This window comes from Coenobita brevimanus, chromosome 108 (genome assembly GCF_032717465.1).
Source record: "Coenobita brevimanus isolate Jiangsu-jjx chromosome 108, ASM3271746v2, whole genome shotgun sequence".
NCBI lineage: Eukaryota > Metazoa > Arthropoda > Malacostraca > Decapoda > Coenobitidae > Coenobita > Coenobita brevimanus.
This window is the reverse complement of record NC_137061.1, coordinates 2548016-2570515: the sequence shown is the minus strand read 5'-3', so window position 1 is coordinate 2570515 and position 22500 is coordinate 2548016. Positions and strand designations below refer to the sequence as shown.

The following is a 22500-nucleotide window of genomic DNA, read 5'->3' as shown; positions in this document are numbered from 1 at the left end:
TAGATATGAGGGGATTTATAAGTGAGTAGATATGAGGGGATTTATAAGTGAGTAGATAAGAGGGGATTTATAAGGGGGAGTAGATATAAGGGGATTTTTAAAGGGGAGTAATATGAGGGGATTTATAAGGGGGAGTAGATATGAGGGGATTTATAAGGGGGAGTAGATATGAGGGGATTTATAAGGGGGAGTAGATATGGGGATTTATAAGGGGGAGTAGATGAGGGAGTATATGTGTGTATAATCAATTAAGACTAATATACCCCACCTACCTGCCTACCTACCCTATCTATCACCCTATCTATCTACCCACCTATCAAACTACTATTTTCCTTTATTTTCCTTTCCTCATTTCCCTACTTCCTCCTCCCTACGAGTATTCAGTTTCATTCCTCCTCCCTTTCCTTCACTTATTATCCCTCCCTCTTCCTCCTCCTTCATCTCTCCCATTCAAACTCACTCCATTTTTGATCTCAGCCTCTCCCTGCCTCATTTACCTGGGCCTCTCTCTCTCTCTCTCTCTATTGACAACAACGCAGCGGGGGTGGCGGGCGTACAAAGCATCCCCGACGTCAACGGGGAAAAAATATTGTACAGTTTCAGGCAGCGGGTTCAGTTCTGTGCTCTGTGCTTCTGCCTCTGGTCACGTCGTCAGTCACCCACCAACCTCGAGGGGGAGAGGCAGTCGCTCGCTTGTCTCTCAGGGGTCAGGTCATACGTAAGATCATGAAGGTGGAAAAAGAAAAGGATAAGGGAAGTATGCATGAGAGTGGAGGGAGAAGGGAGGAGTAGAGAGACTGAAAGGGAGGGGGAAGAGAGAGGAGTAAAAACGGACACAGAGAGGATTGGATTAGGTATAGATAGAGGGAGAGGGAAAAAGAAGGGAGAAAGGGGAGTGAAATGGGACACAGATGAGAGGGAAACAGAGAGGGGGGGGTACAGAATAGGGAGTTACATAGGGTGAGGATGGAAAAGGGAAAAAAAAAACAGAGCATTTAGTTGAAGAAATTTATTAACATAAGCCGAACAGAAATTAGCTAAAAATGGCATATTGAGAGAGAGAGAGAGAGAGAGAGAGAGAGAGAGAGAGAGAGAGAGAGAGAGAGAGAGAGAGGAAAAATAGCTTGGGAGAAATGAGTAATGATTAAATAAAGGGAGAAGGGAAGGGAGAGGGGAGAGGGGGAAGGGGGAGATAAAATGGAGAGATAGAAGAAACAGGGCGGAAAGGGAAGAGGAAAGAAAAAGGGAAAGGAAGAAAGGGGGGAGATAAGAAGGGAGGGAAAGGGTAGAAGGAGACTTGTAAGGAGAGGGGAGGGAGGAGGAATGGTGGGGAGGGGAGGGGGAATGGGAAGAAGGGGAGTAATTTATTATCCAAATTTCACCTTATAAAGCTCCCCTCCCCTTCCCTCCCCCTCCCCTCCCCTCCCCTCCCCTACATCATCATCTATCACTCTCCTTTCCCCTCTTTCCTTCTACTCCTTCCCCTCTTTTTTCCCTCATTTCCTCCTTGTCTCCTTCTTCCCTCCTTTTTCTTCCCCTCACCTCTCTCTCCTTTTTCCTCATCTCCTCTTCCTAGTTCCTCTCTTTCTTCCTCCTCCCCTCTACCACTCTCATCTCCCCTCTTTCCTTCTTCATTCTCCCATTTTTCTTCTTCCCTCTCTCCTCTTCTCTCCTTCCCTCACCTGTCTCCTTCCTCCTATCTTTTCATACTCTTTCCTTCCTCCTCTTTCTTCCTTTCTCTCCTCTTCCTCCCTCCTCTCTCATCCCTTTTTTCCTTCCCTTATCCTCTCTTCTCCTTTCCTCCTCTTTCCCCTCCCATATTCTTCCTTCTTCCCTTCTCCTCCTCCTTATTCATCTTCCCATTCCCTCCTCCTCACCTTCATCTTCCTATCCTCTTCCTCCTCCTCTTCTTCCTATCCTCCTCCTCCTCTTCTTCTTCAAGGACATCATTACAGGTACATTTACAGGTCTCTCTCTCTCTCTCTCTCTCTCATTTTCAATCTCTTCCTTGCTCCCTCCCCCCTTCCCTTCATCCCATTCACTGTTTCCTTTCCTTCTTTCATTGATTCATCTATCCTTCCTTCCTTTCATCCATCCTTCCTTCCCTCCATTCATCCATCCTTCCTCCCTTCCTTTCATCTATCCTTCCTTCCATCTATCCTTCCTTTCATCCATCTTTCCCTCCTTCCTTCCTTTCATCCATCCTTCCTTTTTTCCATCCTTCCTTCCTTCCTTCCTTTCATCCATCCTTCCTCCCTTCCTTCCTTTCATCCATCCTTCCTTCCTTTCATCCATCCTTCCTTCCTTTCATCCATCCTTCCTTCCTTCCTTTCTGCCACACATTTTCATCTTTGACCCTACCTCCTTCCTTCCTTCCTTCCATCTCTCCAATCCCCCCCCCTTCCTCTGGCTTACCCTGCTTCTTTCCTTCTTCCTTTTTTCCCTCCTCCCTCCTACTCTCCTCTCCTCGCCTCCCAAGTCATCTTTCACTCTCACCCCCATTCACCCCTCCATCATCACTCACCTCTCTCTCTCTCTCTCTCTCTTTCTCTCAGCCAATCTTCATATTCATCACTATTTTCCTCCTCCTCTCCTTCCACTTCTTCTTCTTCTTCTTCCTCCTCCTCCTCCTTCTTTTCCTCCCCGTCCTCCTCCTCCTCCTTCGTTTCTTATATTTGTCATATCCTTTATTTCTTCAACGTCTTCCTCCTCCTCCTGCTCCCCCTCCTCCTTCTGCTCCCCCTCCTCCTCCTGCTCCTCCTCCTCCTCCTCCTCCTCCTCCTCCTCCTTCCTCTCTCTTTTTTAGGCTTATTTTCTTTTCTCCCTTAAAGAGCTCTTCACGACTCTCTCTCTCTCTCTCTCTCTAAGCTATATCGATCAAAGCGTCTAGTTCTTATAATCTCGCCGAAAGAGAGAGAGAGAGAGAGAGAGAGAGAGAGAGTGTGTGTGTGTGTGTGTGTAAATTTACGGGCAGATGACCAGGCTACCACCCCTGGGCGGCATGAGATTAAAAATATCGAAAAACAAGCATCATCACCTCTCTGGCAATCGAACCTGGCCCGGGCCGTCACTCCCAGCGGCCCGCCCTAACGATTTCATGCGCAGACGATTTATATCCGGGATTTTATTGACCTCAACCCCTTCCGATCGAGGACATACGATTTTCTTCAGCCTCTCGTAGTGAAGGGGTTAATGACGGCTGTATCTAAAAAAATAAATCTCTCTCCTCTCCTCTCCCTTTCTCTCTCGCTCTCTCCTCTCCCTTTCTCTCCTCTCTTTTATCACATTATTTCCCCTCTTCTCTCTTTCCTCTCTCCTCTCCTCTCCTTCACTTCCTCTCAATTTTCTCTTTCCTTCCCTCTTCCTCTCCCATTTCCCTCTTGTCCTTCCTCTCCCCTCTCCTCTTTCTCTTCTCTCTTCCCCTACCTCTCTCCCCTCTTCCCCCTCCCTCCTCCTCTTCTCTCCTACCCTCCCACTTCTCCTCTCTCCTCTCTTCTCCCATTTACCGCCTCCTCTTCTCTTTCACTTTTTTCTTCCTCCTCTCCTCCCCTTTCCCTCCCCTCTTCTCCCTGTGCTCCACTTCCTTACTCTCCCCTTTCTCTCCTCTTCCCTCTCCCCTTCTCCCCTCCCCTCTCACCTCTTCTCTTCTCCCCATCCCCATTTCTCTCTTTCCTTCTCTGTCCCCTCTTCCTTTCTTCCCCTCCCCTCTTCTCCCCCTCCCCTCTCCATAATAACCAGCACATAACCTTAATATAATGCTCCCCTCCCCTCCCCTCCCCCTTTCCCCCTCCTCCCCTCCCCTCGTCTCTTTCCCCTTTCCCCTCCCCTCCCCTCGTTTCCCTTCTTTTATCACCTCCCCTCATATGAGTTCACAGCTTGGAAGGGAGGGGAGGGGAGGAAGGGGAGGGAAAAGAGAAAATGGAGAAACTTAAAGAGGAAGGGATGAAAAGAAAGAAATGAGAGAGAGAGAGAGAGAGAGAGAGAGAGAGAGAGAGAGAGAGAGAGAGAGAGAGAATTTAATATGTTCTCGTGCTGAAGGGGCTAACATTCCTACCCTCCTTCCCTTCATGCCTACCCACCTACCTTCCTTCCTACCTACCTACCTTCCTTCCTTCTCATCTAACTACCTACCTACCCATCTACCTTCCTTCCTACCTACCTACCTTCCTACCTACTTTCCTTCCTTCCTTTTCTTTCAAAACTTAACTCCCTTTCTCTCTCCTACACTTTCCTCCCTCTCTCCTCCACTCTTCATCTCTCGCTCCATCTTTCCTCCACTAACCTCTCTCTCTCTCTCTTCTCCCTCTCTCCTTTTTTCCTTCTATATCACTCCTCTCTCCTCTCCCTCTCCCCACCTCTCTCCTCTCCTCCTCCCTCCTTCCCACTTCCATATTCTTCCTCCTTCTTCCTTCTCTTTCCTCCCTGTCTCTCCAACTCCTTCACACCCAACTCTCTCTCTCTCTCTCTCTCTCTCTCTCTCCCTTTCTCTCTCTCTCTCTTTATTAAATGTTAATGGCCAAACAGGTGAGAAAGAACTCTCACCTGGCATCTCCCACACGCCTTACCTGAGAGAGAGAGAGAGAGAGAGAGAGAGAGAGAGAAAGAGAGAGAGAGAGAGAGAGAGAGAGAGAGAGAGAGAGAGAGAGATAAACGTGGGAGTATCTGCTTTCTCTGCTTTCATTTTATCCCTTGCCACTGCTCTCTCTCTCTCTCTCTCTCTGCCCTTATTCACTATTTTCTCCTTCCATCACGACCTTCCTCCCCTCTCTCTCCATCTTCTGCTCCCTCTTCTCTCTTCTCTCCCCTCTCCTCTTCCAATCACAAGCTTTCCCCCCCTCTATATCTCCTTTCCCCTCTGCCCTCTCCTCCCCCCCTCATTCTACCCCTCACTTTCCCCTCTCCTTCCTCTCACTCTTTCACTCTCTCTTCCCTCCTCCTCTCTTCCTTATCCCATCTCCCTCTTATTCTCTCTCTCTCTTCCTCTTCCCTACCTTTCCCCTCCCTCCTCTCTCCCTTTCCCCCTCCCTTCACTCATCCACTCACTCTTTCCCCCTCCTCGCTTTCATGCCCTCCACTCCCCTCCCCTCCTCTTCTCTTCATTCGCTCATTTCCTCTCTCCCCATCCTTCCGCTTCTCCCCTCCCTCCCTTAACACTCCCTCCCCTCCCCTTTCCTCCCCTCATTCTTGCAATCACTTTCCCCTCTTCCCTTCTCCATTGCTTCCCTTCCCCTCCCCTTCCCCCCCCTCATTTTCTTCCCTCCCCCTCGCCCTTCCCGTCATTCACTCTTTCCCCCTCCCCTCCCTCCCCAATAGAACTGAAGTGTTCCCAGGAGGGGGTCTGGTGTGAGCTAGCTTTCTCTCTCTCTCTCTCTCTCTCTCTCTCTCTCTCTCTCTCTCTCATCTCGTTCCAACTGACTTTTTGCATTTTATTTTCAACTCTCTCTCTCTCTCTCTCTCTCTCTCTCTCTCTCTCTCTCTCTCTCTCTCTCGTTCCAACTGACTTTTTGTATTTTACCTTCAACTCTCTCTCTCTCTCTCTCTCTCTCTCTCTCTCTCTCTCTCTCTCACTTTTATTTTCTCACTAACTTTCTCAGACACACTTCTTCAAACTTCTTCCTGGCTCTAATTTTTCTGTGACTCTTGGTTCTGCGTTTTTCTTTCTTTAATTCTCTCTCTCTCTCTCTCTCTCTCTCTCTCTCTCTCTCTCTCTCTCTCGACTATTTCATTTAAGTGAGGAGAGATTTTCCGAACGGGAGAAAATAGAGGAAGAAAAGAATGAGGGAGGGGAGGGGAGGAGAAGGGAGGAGAAGGGAGGGGAGGGAAGGAGAAGGGAGTAAAAACAGGAGGTGGGGAGGAAATGAGTCTAGCACCTCCAATCACTATGAGAGAGAGAGAGAGAGAGAGAATTTGGACAGACGGGCAGATGGATAGACAGACAGATAGATAGATAGACAGGAAAAAGACAGAGCAACAGGGCAGTGGAGCGGCCGGATGAAATCTGTGCCACAACGGGAAGGCTCCCTCTCCAGACCTGCCTGAAGAAAGTTAAATAGCATAAATGGATGTGCAAAGGTCATGGCCTCTCTCTCTCTCTCTCTCTACGTCCTCATCCTGAAGGGTCAAAACTACTGAGATTATTATTCATTTTTCATCTATGCATTTTTGGAAGTTAATTTTGCGTTTTTCATTTTCTTTAATTCTGTCTGTCTGTCTGTCTGTCTCTCTCTCTCTCTCCCTGGATGTTCGTGAAAATATATGGGTTTTAGTGTTTAATGTGGAGGGGAAAAACAAGCGGGAAAAAAAGGTGGTTTACTGAGGGGAGACTTAAGATGATTTACGAAGGGGAAACTTAAGCAAAAAGTGGATGATGTTGAGGGATGGAAGGAGGGGACGGATGGGAAAGGAAGGGAAAGATGGGAAAGGAAGGATGGGAAGGATGCTAATGGAAGGAAGCGAAGGATGGGAGAGGATAGGATGGAACAGGCAGGAAGGGAAGGATGGGAGAGGATGGAATGGGAAGGACGGAAGGGAAGGATGGGAAAGGAAGGGGAGGATGGGAAAGGAAGGAAGAGAAGGATGGGAAAGGAAGGAATGTGAAGGATGGAGCGTAGGATGGGAAAGGAAGGAAGGAAGGAAAGATGGGGAAAGGAAGGAAGGAAGGAAAGGTGGGGAAAGGAAGGAAAGATGGGGAAAGGAGGGGAAGGATGGGAAAGAAAGGAAGGGGATGACGGGAAATAGAGGGAGGTATGGATGAACATGAGAGAGAGAGAGAGAGAGAGAGAGAGAGAGAGAGAGAGAGAGAGGAAGTGTTTAGGAAGAATTATATAAATAGATTGTTTGTCTGAGAAAGAGAGAACCGGTAGCCAGGCAACCACTCCCCTCACCACTACCACCACCATCACTACCATAGCAACCACCATTCCTACCACCATCACTACCGTAACAACCATCACTACCACAACTATCACTACCATAGCAACCACCATTCCTACCACCATCACTACTATAGCAACCACCATTCCTACCACCATCACTACTATAGCAACCACCATTCCTACCACCATCACTACCATAGCAACCACCATTCCTACCACCATCACTACCATTGCAACTACCATTCCTACCATCATCACTGACACTGCAACCATCATTACCACAACCATCACTATCACTACCATAACCACAACCACCATTACCACATTAACCACCATTCCTACCACCATCACTATCACAGCAACGACCATTACCACCACCATCATACCACCACTACCATCACCAATTTCATTCCTACCAACATAATCATCCCATACCACAAACACACCCCACAACTACCATCATCACTACCACTATTCCTACCATCATCATCACTACCACCATCATAAAAATTAGCATATATTACTATTCCACCCCTTCCCTCACCTTTACCACCACCATCACCACTACCATCACTACCACAACAACCACAATTACTACCATCATCACATCCTTTGCTATTCTTGTCTTACTCTCACAGGATAGATACCACAGTTTTATCTTTCCCTATAAGAAACAGTCTCTCTCTCTCTCTCTCTCCATACCTTCCATTCCCCCTTCCTTTTTCCTTACCTACTCCTTCCTTCCTCGCCTTTCCTTTCCTTTCCATCCTTCTCTCTCCTTTCCTACTACCAACACTTCTCCTCCTCCTTTCTTCCTACTCTCCTCCTTCTCCCTTCTCTACTTTTCTTCCCACGAAGGAGAAATAATGTCTCTCTCTCTCTTCCCTCCCTCCCTTCTTTTTCTCCTTTCCTTCTTCGTTCCCCTCCTTTTTCTCTCCATTTTACCTTTCCATCAAGAATGCATGTCTCTCCCTATTTCCTCTCCCCTTCCCTTCTTCTTTTTTCCCCCTCCATCTTACCTCTCTCTCTCTCCATGCTTTCCTCCCTTCTCTTTTTTCCTCTCCATCTTACTTTTCCATCTCTCTCTCTCTCTCTCTTTCTCTGACTTCTTTCCTACCTTCTTTTCTTTTCCCTCCATCTTATCTTTCCATCTCTGTCTGTCTGTCTGTCTGTCTCTCTCTCTCACTTCTTCCTTCCTCCTCCTCCTCACCACAGAGTTATAATGCCTGATGCTAACTCAATATTTAGTCAGCCGTATTGGAAGGCTTCTCTCTCTCTCTCTCTCTCTCTCCAAGCCATTTTTTGCCCTTCCTTTTGTCCTGTTTGCTGTTTGCTTTTCTGTGTACACTCTTTCTCTCTCTCTCTCTCTCTCTCTCTCTCCCTTATCAATATTTGTCTCTTCCTCTCTTCTATTCTTTCCTTACTTTCATATCATTCCTTTCCTCCTCTTCCTCTCCTCTTTTCCCTTTCCCTGTGGTGGGGTGGGGTGGGGTGTGGTGTGTAGTGTGGTGTGGTGTGGTGTGGTGTGAATGACTGGTACAGATACACCAGCTCCTAAACCCAACTTTAATACTCTCTCTCCCTCTCTCTCAAACACACACACACACACACACACACACACACACAATTTAACCCCTTTAGTACGAAACCCGTTTGTGCTAAAACGTAATAAGTACAATTTCTGTACACTAAATTCCACTGTACTGCGATGTGCATTTCGAGAGAGTAATACCCGTTCGTTTCTCCGTAATTACCGAAATTACAGATATGAACCAGTACTGCGGAATGTACTCGTGTAGCAGTGTTCGAAGTAATGGTGTTACATTGTAGTACAATGAGAAGGAGGAGGAGGAGGAGGAGGAGGAGGAGGGAGAGAGAGAGAGAGAGAGAGAGAGAGAGAGAGAGAGAGAGAGAGAGAGAGAGAGAGAGAGAGAGACTTCAAAATCTAAAAATTCCCTTTTAATCCATTTTTAAAACGCCTCCCAATTAAACCCCAATGATAAAACACAGCCCTAAGAATGTAATATACGGTCAAGCAATGTACTTAAGTAATGAGGGTGTTACATTTATTACACAGAGGCAGTAAGGGGTAGGGAAAGGGTAGGTTCACAACGAACACTTTCTTTTCTATCCTATTTTTATCCTTCTCCCTTCAATATTACGGAGATATAACACAGCACAGTGAAATGTAATGGTGCTACAGTGTACTAAAGTAATATGGGTGTTACATAGAAGTACAGGGAGGTGGAGAGGGGGAGGAAGGTAGAGGAGACAACGGAACTAAACAAATTTCCTTTTCCATACACATACCTCGCTTTCTATCACTACTACGGATATGTAATGCGGTACAGAGGAGGGTAATGGTGTCATATGGTGTACTAAGGTAATAAGTGTGTTACAATGTAGTACAGATAGATAGATAGATTGATAGATAGAGAGAGACAGGGGGGGTAGGGACTTCGCACCACAACCTCCCTCACCCACTGTTACCTTCACCCGGGAACATCAATAGCAGGGCTGCCAACCTCTCCTCCTTGGCCCACTTTTCCCTCTTATCTACAAGTACCTCCAATCCCTCTCTCCTCCCTTGCGAATCTAAACGCCAATACTGTTTCACGAAGCTAGGGTAACGGGAGGCCTAAGCGAGATGCTAACGGGGTGAGGAGAGAAGCGTTGGTACTACTGCGTAAATACTCCCGCGCCCGTTGGGTTGGCAGGCCTGTCGTACTGTGGCGGGGTGGGATGGAGCGAATCTTCAATGAGTAACCCTACATTTCCTCCCTTTTACCTCCCTTATGTCCTTATTTCCACCTCGTCAACCCTCGAAATTCGTAAAATGGGGATCCTACTCTTTCCTTCCCCATTCCAAACCCCCATTTCAACTCAAGGGGGAGAAATAATGTCACAAAATCGAAGACTGCCAAATTCAAAATCTTCAAAACGCAACCCTCTGCATTTCCTCTCCCTAGCTTCCTTATTTCCGCCCCCGCCAACCCTCGCAATGGGTAAAATGGGGCTCGAGCTCGTACTTCCCTATAACGAAACCCCCATTTGAACTCAAGAATGTAAAATAGTGGGAAGAATCTGAATCCCCCCAATTATTCAAATATCAGTTTCCCGCCAAGTGACGTAATTACGTTGAGCCGAAATGAAATAAGACTTAGCCTCTTTATCAAGGATTTTTTTTTTTCCATCAGCGTGGCAAACATCCTTATATATTCTTTTTTTTATTATTTACTACTCCGTCTCTTGCAATTATTTTCTATTTCATATCTCGGATTTACCTTTATTTATTTATTTATTTACCCCTCTCTAGGTCGGAACAACTCTATTTCACCTACTTATTGAGTCATGGAAACCTGGGTGTTACTCTTGGCAACTGTATTTCCTCGACTCATTCAAGTATTTCAACCCGTGACCTTGGGAACTCGATCTCTGGCAGCAATGATGTCTTAACTTCACTCTTGTTACCTTTGGACGATTTGGTTGACGCCTTGGAAGAGCTCTCGCGCTGGAGGGGCTAACGCTTTCAGGCCTACGTATTCTTGAAGGGTAAGGAAGCTCCCCAACACCTATTCCTTTGCGATTTATTTTGGGATATAGCTGGTTAATACACTTTTGTACGTTATTTATGAAAAGTATGGCGACGTTTGAAAGATAATTAAAACAAGTAAGATTCTGGTGTAAAAACCAATAAAACAAATAGCAGTTTGGTGTATTAAGCAAAATAAATCGCTTAAGATAAGGTGTCACCAAGCTTCCTTAGGCTACGAGATTACAGGACTCAATCTTAAAGCCGCTTGAAGGCAGTGAATAAGCAAAATAAATAGCTTAGGGAAAGGTGTCAGGGAGCTTCCTTAGCCGACGAGAAGACAGGCCTTACTCTTACATTAAAAGCCGCCTGAAGGTAACGCTACATCAAGTGAGTGGACGGTATGCACACCCCCAAAAAAGAAAGAAAAAAAAACGGAAAACAAACCGAAAGCGAATGCCGGAAATCGAATTACTTTTTACAGAATCGAATATTTTTCCCCGCTGAACCACTTCGCTATGAGGACGTATTTTACTGTTTATTTTATTTCTATTTTATTGTTTATGTTATATTTCCTTTATTAAATTGACAAAAAGGTTAGGGTAGTGACTGATGCCAACTTTTTAAATGCAAGAAAGAAGGAACCCAAGGCCAGACGCCCGCAAAATTCTTCCCTCCAAGGAAAAAAAAGATACTATAGCAAGTATTTATCCTTCCACTTTAAAACAGCTTAAATAAAATCGTCTGGAAAAAGGAGGAAATTCAGCCTCATGTCCTGGTATCCTAAGGGTTAATTCAGGCTCCTGTGACCCACTAAAATAAATCGCCTGGTTAGCAAGGAATACGTAACCGGGCTGAAGAGGTGACACACACATACACACACACACACACACATACACATACACTGGTACATAAATACATACTGTACACAAATTTAAAACACACAAACATATACATACATAAACACACACACACACACACACACACACACACACACACACACACACAATCGAATGAAAAACAAAACTTGGGGAGGAAATACATTTTGAAAAAGTTTTGTTTTCCTGTCCTGTTTCTGACGAGCCTGCATTCGTTAGAGAGAGAGAGAGAGAGAGAGAGAGAGAGAGAGAGAGAGAGAGAGAGAGAGAGAGAGAGGTGAATGAACGATGTGATGAGAAGAGGAAGGAGAAATGTGAATGAATAATGAGGAGAGAGAGAGAGAGAGAGAGAGAGAGAGAGAGAGAGAGAGAGAGAGAGAGAGAGAGGTGAATGAATGATGTGATGAGAAGGAGAAATGTGAATGAATGATGAGGGAGAGAGAGAGAGAGAGAGAGAGAGAGAGAGACAGAGAGAGAGAGTTACCAATATCCCTCCAACGATGGCAACAGCACTGAATCACACATCAGAAGAAAAAAAAACTCATATTTTCAAACGTGACTTTACCCTCTCAAGCCCAGATGAATAAAATCGTCTGTAACTGAGCTGGGCCAATCATGAACTAGTTTCTGAGCAGTGCTATTTAAGGATATTGCATTGTAGGTGTGGAGATGGGGTGCCCTCGTGTGGTGACAAAGATAAAAATAGGATGACTCTACTGCCCGGTTACAAGAACACTCCTCAACTCACTCCCTATCCCCGGAAAGGCAGATGGTTGGCTGCAAATGTACTAAATGAATAAATAAACAATAACTTAGAAAAAATAGGGTGGCTCTATTGCCTGGTTATACAAAGGTCCCTCAACTCCCTCCCTGTCCCCGGAAAGGAGGATGGTGGACTGAAGATATATATAAACAAAAATGGAGACGAAGATTAAATGAAAGCCGTATTTAACCCCTCCAGAAGGTAAAAATGATATCCCGGAGGCAAGAAATAGTGAATAAAACACGTCATCAGAGGGAAGCGATAAAGAATTCAGTGACGAGGGGTGACGGGGTGACGTGTGAAGGCAAATGAGCCGGAAATGAAACAAGGCCGAAGCTGCACTGGGGTTTGTTTACATTTGGATATTCCGGGCGCCTCGTATGGCAACACCGGCTCCTCCCCCGCCATAATGCCAAGTTTTATTTCCTGCTACATTATTTTTCTTTATTTTTTTACCTTTCTTATATTTTTTACTACCCTTGAGGCCTGAATAGAGCCTTAAATATGAGTACTTAATAACTTTAGTCCATTAAACGTGATATATGAGTAAGAATTAGATTAGACGAAGAAATTAACACTAAATGGGAAACTGATTTTATTTCCTGTGTGATATAGTGCTGTAATTACGGCACCTGGAGGGACCTGATAGATAAAATGAAAATCTGGGGGGACCTGATAGATAAATGGAAGATCTGGGGAGGTGATAGATAAAAATGAAAACCTGGGGAGAACAGATAGATAAAATGAAAATCTGGAGAAATGATAGATAGTGAAAACCTAGAGAACTGATAGATAAAGTGAAAACCTGGAGAGAACTGATAGATAAAATGAAAATCCGGAGAGAACTGACAGACAAAACTGCCACTGATAGATAAAATAAGGTACTCATTTTCCAGCCAAAATTATGTATTCTTTCTCCCGCTTTACCTTAACAAAAAAAAAAAAAGACGATACATAAGTTTAACGATAGAAAATAATATCAAAAATAAAAACCAAAAATGAGCACCTGATTTTTGAGTTAATATGGAGATTAAGTACATATGAGAGGGGTGTGTGTGAGTTGGGAGCAGGGCGTGAGATGGCGGGGGACAGGGCGACTTGGAGGCGATTTGTTTGTGGCCACCCCAAACGGGATTGAGGCGTCTGGCAATAGATAGACAGAAGTACATGTTTACCCCGTCTGCCGAAATAATACATATATATATATTTTTTAGTATGAATAGAACAGAAAAAATTAAAATACAATATACTCAGTCCATTAGAACAGCGATATATGTGTAAAGATTGGGTGAGGAGAGTTATGTGGTAGAATGCTGGGTTATTACTGTGTGTGTGTGTGTGTGTGTGTGTGTGTGTGTGTGTGTGTGTGTGTGTGTGTGTGTGTGTGTGTGAGAGAGAGAGAAAAAAAATACGATAAAATGCTGCGTTATTACTGCTGTGTGTGTGTGTGTGTGTGTGTGTGTGTGTGTGTGTGTGTGTGTGTGTGTGTGCCAGTGCTGCCGTCTGGTGCTCCTCACTTAAATTATTCAGGAGTGAGAATGAAGGGCAAACATGGGAGATAATGTAAAAGAGAATTGGGGAGCGTGGCATGAGGTGTGTGTGGTAGCTGTGGTAGGGATGGTGATAGCTGTGGTAGAAGTGGTGGTAGGTGTGGTAGGGATGGTGGTAGGTGTGGTAGGGATGGTGGTAGGAGAGGCTGGGAAGGTGGTAGATGTGGCAGGGTTTGTGGTACTGTGGTAGGTGAGGTAGGGATGGTGGTAGGTGTGGTACGGATAGTGGTTGGTGTGGTAGGGATGGTGGTAGGTGTGGTAGGGATGGTGGTAGGTGTGGCAGGGTTTGTGGTACTGTGGTAGGTAAGGTAGGGATGGTAGTAGGTGTGGTAGAGGTAGTGGTAGGTGTGGTAGAGGTGGTTGTAGGTGTGGTAGAGGTGGTTGTAGGTGTGGCAGAGGTGGTTGTGGTGTGGCAGAGGTGGTAGTAGGTGTGGTATGGATAGTGGTAGGTGTGGTAGCCTTTGAGGTAGTGGTAGGTGGGGTAGAGATGATGGTAGTGTGGTAGGGCTTGTGGTAGTGTGGTGGAGGTGGTGGTAGGTGTGATAGATATGGTAAAATCATTCCTCATTCACAATCAGAACTACCTCCACGATAACAACTACCACCACCACAACCACAACTACCACCACCACCACCACAACCACAACTACCACCACATCGACCATAACCGTCCCTTCACCACTTCAAAACAAGTGTCATTCTCAATTTCCTATCGCCCATCCTCTCTCTCTCTCTCTCTCTCTCTCTCTCTCTCTCACCCTTTCACTACGAGGATAACCCACATCATTTTCTTCCCTTTTTTCTTTAAGTGTCTCTTTGCTACATCCATTCACAGCATCCGATTTCCGCCCACACCCGCAGACTGGGCCGCGATGTATGGACGACTCTATACAACCACTTCAGCCCGATGATTTTCCTTTTTCCTTCTCCCTCCAGACGATTTTATTCAGCTAAGGAGAGAGACTTCGAGGATCTTAACACTTTTTCCTAGGAGATTTATTTTGTTTATTACACCTTACTGTTCTTTTCTGAATTACATTAATCCTGTCAATATGCCTTTCAATTTCCATAAACAACGAACAAAATAATATTAACCAGCCATATCCAGAGATAAATCGCTAAGGAAGAGGTGTTAGGTAATGTATAAATGGATATTAACCAGCCATATCCAAAAATAAATCACTAAGGAAGAGGTGTTAGGTAATGTATAAAAGGATATTAACCAGCTATATCCAAAAATAAATCACTATGAGAGAGGTGTTAGGTAACGAGCAAAAGGATGTTTACCAGCCACATCCAAAAATAAATCGCTAAGGAAGAGGTGTTAGGTAACGTACAAAAGGATATTAACCAGCCATATCCAAAAATAAATCGCTAAGGAAAAGGTGCTAGGGAGGGAACTTGGGTCACAGCCTTCCTTAACCCCTTGCTACTAGCGATTTTTTCTAACCTGGATAAAATCGTCTGGATCGCAAGAAGAATATTAGGATGGCATAACTGTGTGTGTGTGTGTGTGTGTGTGTGTGTGTGTGTGTGTGTGTGTGTGTGTGTGTGTGTGTGTGTGTGTGTGTGTGTGTGTGTGTGTGTGTGTGTGTGTGTGTGAAATGGTAAGTGTTATTTCCGAAGAGTTGTAATGCTGCTGATTTCTCTCTCTCTCTCTCTCTCTCTCTCTCTCTCTCTCTCTCTCTCTCTCTCTCTCTCCAGTTTCTCTTTCCCGCTGCCTATGACCTCCAGTCTTTTCAATGCAGTGTGTTCAGGCATCTCGAAATAAAATGGAGCTTGATTTTTTACTTAGGAGCTGTCACTTTCTTGGATAATAATAATAATAATAATAATAATAATAATAATAATAATAATAAACTAATAATAATAATAATAATAATAGTACTCACCATCCTCGTTTTCCTCCTACACACCTGCCCTTCACCTCTTAATTAGCTTTCACTCACCTGGTCCTTCTCACTTCAACCTCACTCCTTGCTCACTTCTCTCTCGCATTTTCTTCCTCATCTCTGCTTCACTCCTTGCTCACTTCTTACAATTTCTTCCTCATCTCCTCAACTCCTCACTCATCTTACCTGCCACTCCTCATCTCACCTGCCTCTCCCGACTCACCTGAAACAAAGGTAAGAGAAACTAATTAGGCAAGGTAACACGATCACCACGCCCTAACTCACCTTATTTTTTTACTTGTTTTGCAGTCTTATTATCATTTAGCCTTCATTAACCTCTTCAGTCCAACGATGTGGTGAAGGATGTGTCTTTCAATTATCATTCCTTGTCTGTCTGTCTGTCTGTCTGTCTGTCTCTCTCACACACACACTCACTCCCCCCCCTCTCTCTCCTTCCCTCCCTCCCTTCCTCTCTCTCTCTCTCTCACACACACACACACACACACAAACTCACTAACTCTCTCTCTCTCTCTCTCTCTCTCACACACACACACACACACACAAACTCACTAACTCATCTCTCTCTCTCTCTCTCTCTCTCACACACACACACACACACACACACACACACACACACACACACACACACACACACACACAGGAACGTCCATAACAAAGTCTAATCCACCAATGGGCATGATGTTTACACTGCCTCCAGCCAATCACACCCAGCCATCTCCACCCCCCCAAAACACACACACACACACACACACACACACACACACACACACACACACACACACGCTGCAGGAAAAACAACAGAAAAACAAAGAGACGAGTGAGAGAAAATGGAATTGTCTTTGTAATTAGTAAGAATTGTACGACATTTTTTCTTTCTCCTCTTCTGTTTCTCAATTTTCTTGTCTTTCATCTTATCCTCCTCCTCCTCCTCCGCCTTCTTCTTTCTTCTTTTTCTCCTCCTCCTCTTCCTCTTCTTTTTCTTCTTCTTCTGCTCCTCCTCCTCCTCCTCCTCCTCCTCTTCTTCTTCTTCTTCTTCTCTTCCTTCTTCTCTTTTTTCTTTTTAGTTTTAATGACAATAAAAAACTCTCTTTTGCACCATTCACCTCTCTCTCTCTCTCTCTCTCTCTCTCTCCACATAACACATTCCTCACAACACAAATTCTTTTTATCTTCTCATATCAGTGCAATTCTTTCTCCTTTCTTTCTCTCCCTTCTCTTTCCTCCCTCCCTCTCCTTTCTCCCTCCTCCTCCTCTATTCTTTCCCTCGTATCATCATCCTCCCTTTCCTCTCCCTCCCTCCTTCCTATCGCTCCTATTCCCCTTCTTCTCTCCTTCTTCTCTCTTCCTTCCTTTCCTTTCCTTTCGTCCCTCCATCTATCCCCTTTTACCTCCCCTTCATCCTCCCTTTTCTCTCCCTCCACTCTCCTCCCACCTCCCTCCCTCCCTCCCCCTTACTAAAGACCTTCTTCATACCTCCCCTTCTTTCTTCCCTCCCTCCCCTTTCCTTTACTCTTTCCTTCCCTCCCATCTTCCTTTTCTCTCTCTTCTCCCCCCCCTCCATTCCCTTCTACCCCCCTCTTTCTTCTATGCTCTCCCCTCCCCCCTTCCCTCCACCTTCTTCCCATCATCCTTTTCTTTCTTCTCTCCCCTCCCCTCCCTACACCCTCCCCTCCCCTCCCCTCCCCTCATCTCTTCTCGCCTCCTCTCTTCTCATTGCACTTCTCTGTTCCACTCCCTCCCCTCCCCTCCTGTCACCATCCCTCCCTCACTCCCTCCCCTCCCCTCACCTACAATTAAGGTGTCCTGCTCTTCACAAAAGCAGCCATTGTTGTCAGCTCTCTCTCCTCTCTATCCTCCCCTCTTTTATTGCTCTCTCTCTCTCTCTCTCTCTCCTTTTTCCTCCCCTCTCTCTTATTGCTCGTCTCTCCTCTCCCTTCCTTTATTCCTTCATTCTTTCTTTATTCTCTTTCAACTAATTGCCTTTTGACTATTATCTATATTTTTTGACACACACACACACACACACACACACACACACACACACACACACACACACTGACAGGTAGATGGTTAGACAGATAATATACATAGATAAGTAGACTGAGTGATAGATAAATAGATAGACAGATAGACAGACAGACTGACAAAGGTAGACAGCTCAATAAATACCATGTACATAGGAAGACAGACTGACAGGGATAGATAGACAGATAGACATATATACCCCTGATAGATACAATGATTTATCTTTCCAGTACAATCTACTATTAATCTATACTTTCCTTCCTTTATAATTCCGCTGATTTTTATTTTAGTTCATTTTATTTAACACATTTACTTAATTCACAAGGGAAGCCTTTACTAACTCTATCATTCTTTCTCCTTCCGTCATTCTTCCCTCTTTCTCCTTTTCCTCTCCTTCTTTCCTCCTCCCCCTTCCTCCTTCTCTTCCTTTACTATCTTTTTTCAGGCACTTCTCTTCTTCCCCATCTCTCCTTCCTTCTTTCATCTTCCTCCTCCTCCTCCATTCTCTCCTTTCCTCTCCCTCCTCCTTCTCTATATTCTCTTCTTTCCTCCATTTCCCCTTTCTTCCCTTTCCCCCCTTATTCTCTCGTCTTTCTCCTCCTCCTCATTTCCTCTCCCTCCTCCTCATCCACTTTCTTTCCTCTTCCGTCTCTCCCTCTTTCTTCCCTTTCCCTTATATTCCTTCTTCCTCCTCCTCCTTCTTCTCCTCTTCTTCCTCTCCCTCCTCCTCATCCACTTTCTTTCCTCCTCCATCTCTCCCTCTTTCTTCCCCTTCCTTTACATTCTTTCCTCCTCCTCCTCCTCCTCTTTTCAGCGAAGTTTTTCCACCGATATATTCTTTTCCTCATTCATCTTCGTCTTTCTGCCCTTCCTCTTCCCTTGATATGTTCCTCTTTTTTCCTCTCCTCTTCTTCCTCCTTCCTCTCAATCCCCCTTTCTGATCTCTCAAACCTTCTTCCTTCCTCTTCCTTTCTCAATTTCCCTCTTATCTCTCAAAACTGTCTTCTTCTTCTTCATCATCATCGTCAAACCCTCTCTTATCACTCAAACCTTCTTCTTCTTCTTCTTCCCCCTTCTTCTCCTCCTCCTCTTCTTTTTCCTTTCCTTTTTCAATCTCCCCTTCATTTCCCAAACCGTCTTCTCTTTCTTCATCAACCCCCCCTCTCTCATCTCTCAAGCCTCCTCCTCCTCCTCCTCTTCATCATCATCATCATCATCATCACCATCATCATCTTCCTCTTCTTCTTCCTTCTCCTCCTCCTCATTCTTCTTCTTTCTTTTTCTTCCTCCTCTTCGTCTGGGGTACCAAGAATGAACTTCAAAAATCGTCTGGAGGCAGCAAGAATAGACTAATAAAACAATAAAACTCTAAAAATAATAAAACTAAGAATAAAACCGTCTAGAGATAGCAATATGAGCCTAAAAAACCGTCATGGCGCTGGAAGGAGTCAGTTCTGCCATTTTTCATCTCAAAATTAATTCCAGGTTACGTAAAAAAGAAAGTGCTCGTAAAAGTTTAACGGTACACGACCCGGGTTTAATGAGGAGAATCCCAAGGTAAACAAGAACCGCTACTGGCCTGACGTCATAATCTTTTCTCTTTTCTGTCTACTTATCCTTCTTCCTTCCGTCTACTTCTACTCTTTATCCTCCCTTTCTACTTTTTTCAATTTTAAACGTATCTTTATTTTGTCTACTGTCCTCTCCTCTCTTTCCTCTTCTCTGTCTCAAATTATCCTTCTTAACGTCTCCTTTTACTCTTCCTTTTCCATTTCTTTTCTATTTTGTAATACTTAAACGCACCCTTTTTTTTTTATTTATTCTCTCTCTCTCTCTCTCTCTCTCTCTCTCTCTCTCTCATTCCTATCACTTTTCTTGTCCCCTTCTCTTACTCATCTTCTCCTTTTTCCTTTTTTCTGGCTGTTTTCCCTCTTTTTATTCTTTTTTTCTTTCATACACTTCTCATTAAATTTCCCCTCACCTTTTTTCCATTCCATCATTTCTTATTCACTTCTTCACTTTTCCTCTTTCTCCTTCCTCTCCTTTTTTTTCTTCCTTCACTTATTTCTCTTCCTTCCACCCTTCTCTTTTTCTTCTTCGTCCCTTCACTATTGCCCAATTTTTTCCCTTCCCCTCTTCTTACCCTTCTCTTTTCTTCTCCCTTTTTCACCCCTCACTTTTTCCTCTTCTCTTCTCCTTCCCCTCTTCTTAGTCTCCTTTCTTCTCTTTTCTTCTTCCCTTTTCTTATTCTAGTTTTTAAGTACCTGATATCCGGGGAACTGATCTCCTTAAGTCCACATAACACAATATCCTGACGTCTTTTTTGTATTTTTTCTTCCTCCTCCTCCTCCTCTTTTTCCACCTCTCTTCCTCCTCCTCCTCCTCTTTTTTTTTCTACTGCCTCCTCTTCTTCCTCTTTTTCTACTTCCTCCTCCTCATCCCCTTCTTCCTCGACGCACTGGTTCCATTTTTAGCCACGTGAGAGTTAAGTACGCATGGCGCGTTGGAGCCATGTTGGTTGCACGTCCTACTCTTCAGCTTCTGTTTTTCTTTCCTTCTGGCTTATCTCCACGCCTTATTAATGGGTTTTGGAGTGGCATTTATTGCGTTGGGGTAATGGGGGACTGGTGTGGGCGTGTGGGTGACAAGGGGGAATGGGGTGGCGGGAAAAATGGGGAAAGAGGAGATGGGTGGAGAGTGAGCGTGGGGTTTGTTGTCATTGATCAGCTGATGGTGACGTCACGTGCCCCGCCCCCCGCCACCACCACCACCACCATGTCCTACTCCCCTTCCCCCCTCCCTCCCTCTCTCTCGTGCCCCATCTCACTTTCTCCTCACTGGACACTGCTCTAGCGGCTCTTTTTACATATAATCTCTCTCTCTCTCCCTCTTCACACTACTTCAACACGAGGACGCCATGTTTCATTCACCATCTCACTGAAACCGTGAGAAAAAGTAGAACATTAGCACTGGTGATACGGTGGGTGACGGCGACTTGGAGGCGTTTTGTTTGCGGCCACCCTTTGCGGGATTAGGGCGTCGGGCAATAGATAGATAGATAGATAGATAGATTTTCCAAGTAATTACAAAAGCTATAGAAAGAAAATGCATAGTTTTTAGTTACATTAAATTGTTTTCAGTAGAACATACAGTAGTTTGGTCACGTGGAGAGGATGGAGAGCGAGAGACTGACAAGGAGAGAGTGAGAGGGGTGGAGGGGGGAGAAGAAGGAGAAGGCCAAGGATGAATGAATGGTATGATAGAATGGTATATATATATGATGGAATGGTATGATAGAATGGTATATATATGATGGAATGGTATGATAGAATGGTATATATATGATGGAATGGTATGATAGAATGGTATATATATGATGGAATGGAATGAGATGGTATGACAGAATGGTATGAGATGCTATGACAGCTGGTATAATAGAATGGTATATATATTATTTACCAAGCTTTATCCAGAAGTAGACATAGCCTGCTCATGATAATCTTTTTTTAATGTCTTATAAAAAAATAATTATCGCCGACTAAGATTTACCGACGTTACCCCCTCGAAGACAAAATTAATTGAGAGAGAGAGAGAGAGAGAGAGAGAGAGAGAGAGAGAGAGTACACTTCTAAGTCTTGGATGATGCAACGTGTGCCAATTGTACGCTTAGGTACTGTACTGCCTGAACTACCTGCCTCGCCTCTGCCTGTCCCCTTCACCTCTTTGCCTAACCTGCGTCCTCACCTGCCTCACTTCTGCCTACCTGCCTCCCACCTCTACCTAACCTACCTGCCTCACCTCTGCCTACCTGCCTCCCCGTCTGCCTCACTTCCTCATCTACTTCCAAACATGCCTCACTAATCTGCCTACCTGAACATCCTCGGTCTGAACGATCTACTACCTGCCTCAGAGAGAGAGAGAGAGAGAGAGAGAGAGAGAGAGAATGCCATCAATGGAATGGAAATTTGGGTGCAGGGAAGATGGGTGTGCGAGTGAGCGAGTGAGGGAGAAAAAAGAGAGCGAGTGTGAGGGAGGGAGAATTGTGTTGAATGTTTTGTGTTGTATTTTTCTCGTCCCTTCCCTTTGATACCTGTTCCTCCTCCTCCTCCTCCTCTTCCTCTTCCTTCTCCTTCTCTTCTTCCTCTTCCTCCTCCTTCCTCTTCTTCTTCCTCTCCTCCTCTTCCTCCTGCTTCTCCTCCTCCCTCTTCTCTTCATCCTCCTCCTCCACTCTCGAAGTGTCATCTACCAATCAGATGCAGGCAGACAGATAGATCAGATAGACAGATACTGATAAGGAGACACACACACACACACACACACACACACACACACACACACACACACACACACACACGACAAATTTACACAGAAATACATAAACTCAAAGAAAGATGAAAGGCGTGGAGGGAGAAAGGAAAGAGAGGGAGAGAATATTAAGGGAGTGATGGAGGGAGGGAGAGAAGGGAGAGGCGAAAGGGGTAAGGAAGGGGAGAGGGAGGGAGGGAAGGGAGAGGCGAAAGGGGTAAGGAAGGGGAGAGGGAGGGAGGGAAGGGAGAGGCGAAAGGGGTAAGGAAGGGGAGAGGGAGGAAAGCAAAGGGAATGGGAGGGAAGTAGGGAGAGACAAAGAGGCAAGATTTACTGTGCCAGGGAGGAAGGGAGGGAGGGAGGGAAAGGGAGAGAAGCGAGAGGGAGAGACAAAGGCTATGGGAGAGAGGGAGGGAGGGACGGACGAAGGGAAGACGAAGAAACGTGGGAGGGAGGGAGGGAGGGAGGGAGGGAGGGTGAAGAGTGAGTTAAAAACGGAAGAAAGGGAGACTATAAGAGGAGAGACGGAAGGAGGAAGGGAGGGAGCACCGTGTGGGGGGGAAAAAGGGAGGAAAAATAAGGAAGAGGAAGGAAAGAGGAGAAAGGATGGGAAAAGAGGGAAGGAGAAGAAGGAAACAGGGAGAGAGGGAGAAGAAAAA

At 45.2% G+C, this 22500-nt stretch overlaps 1 protein-coding gene across 1 annotated transcript in view; it reads right to left on the bottom strand.

Moving 5' to 3' along the window:
- The window catches only part of LOC145416865 (max dimerization protein 1-like), a 232912-nt gene that overhangs the window by 28327 nt on the left and 182085 nt on the right, over positions 1–22500 (bottom strand). The window lies entirely within an intron of this gene.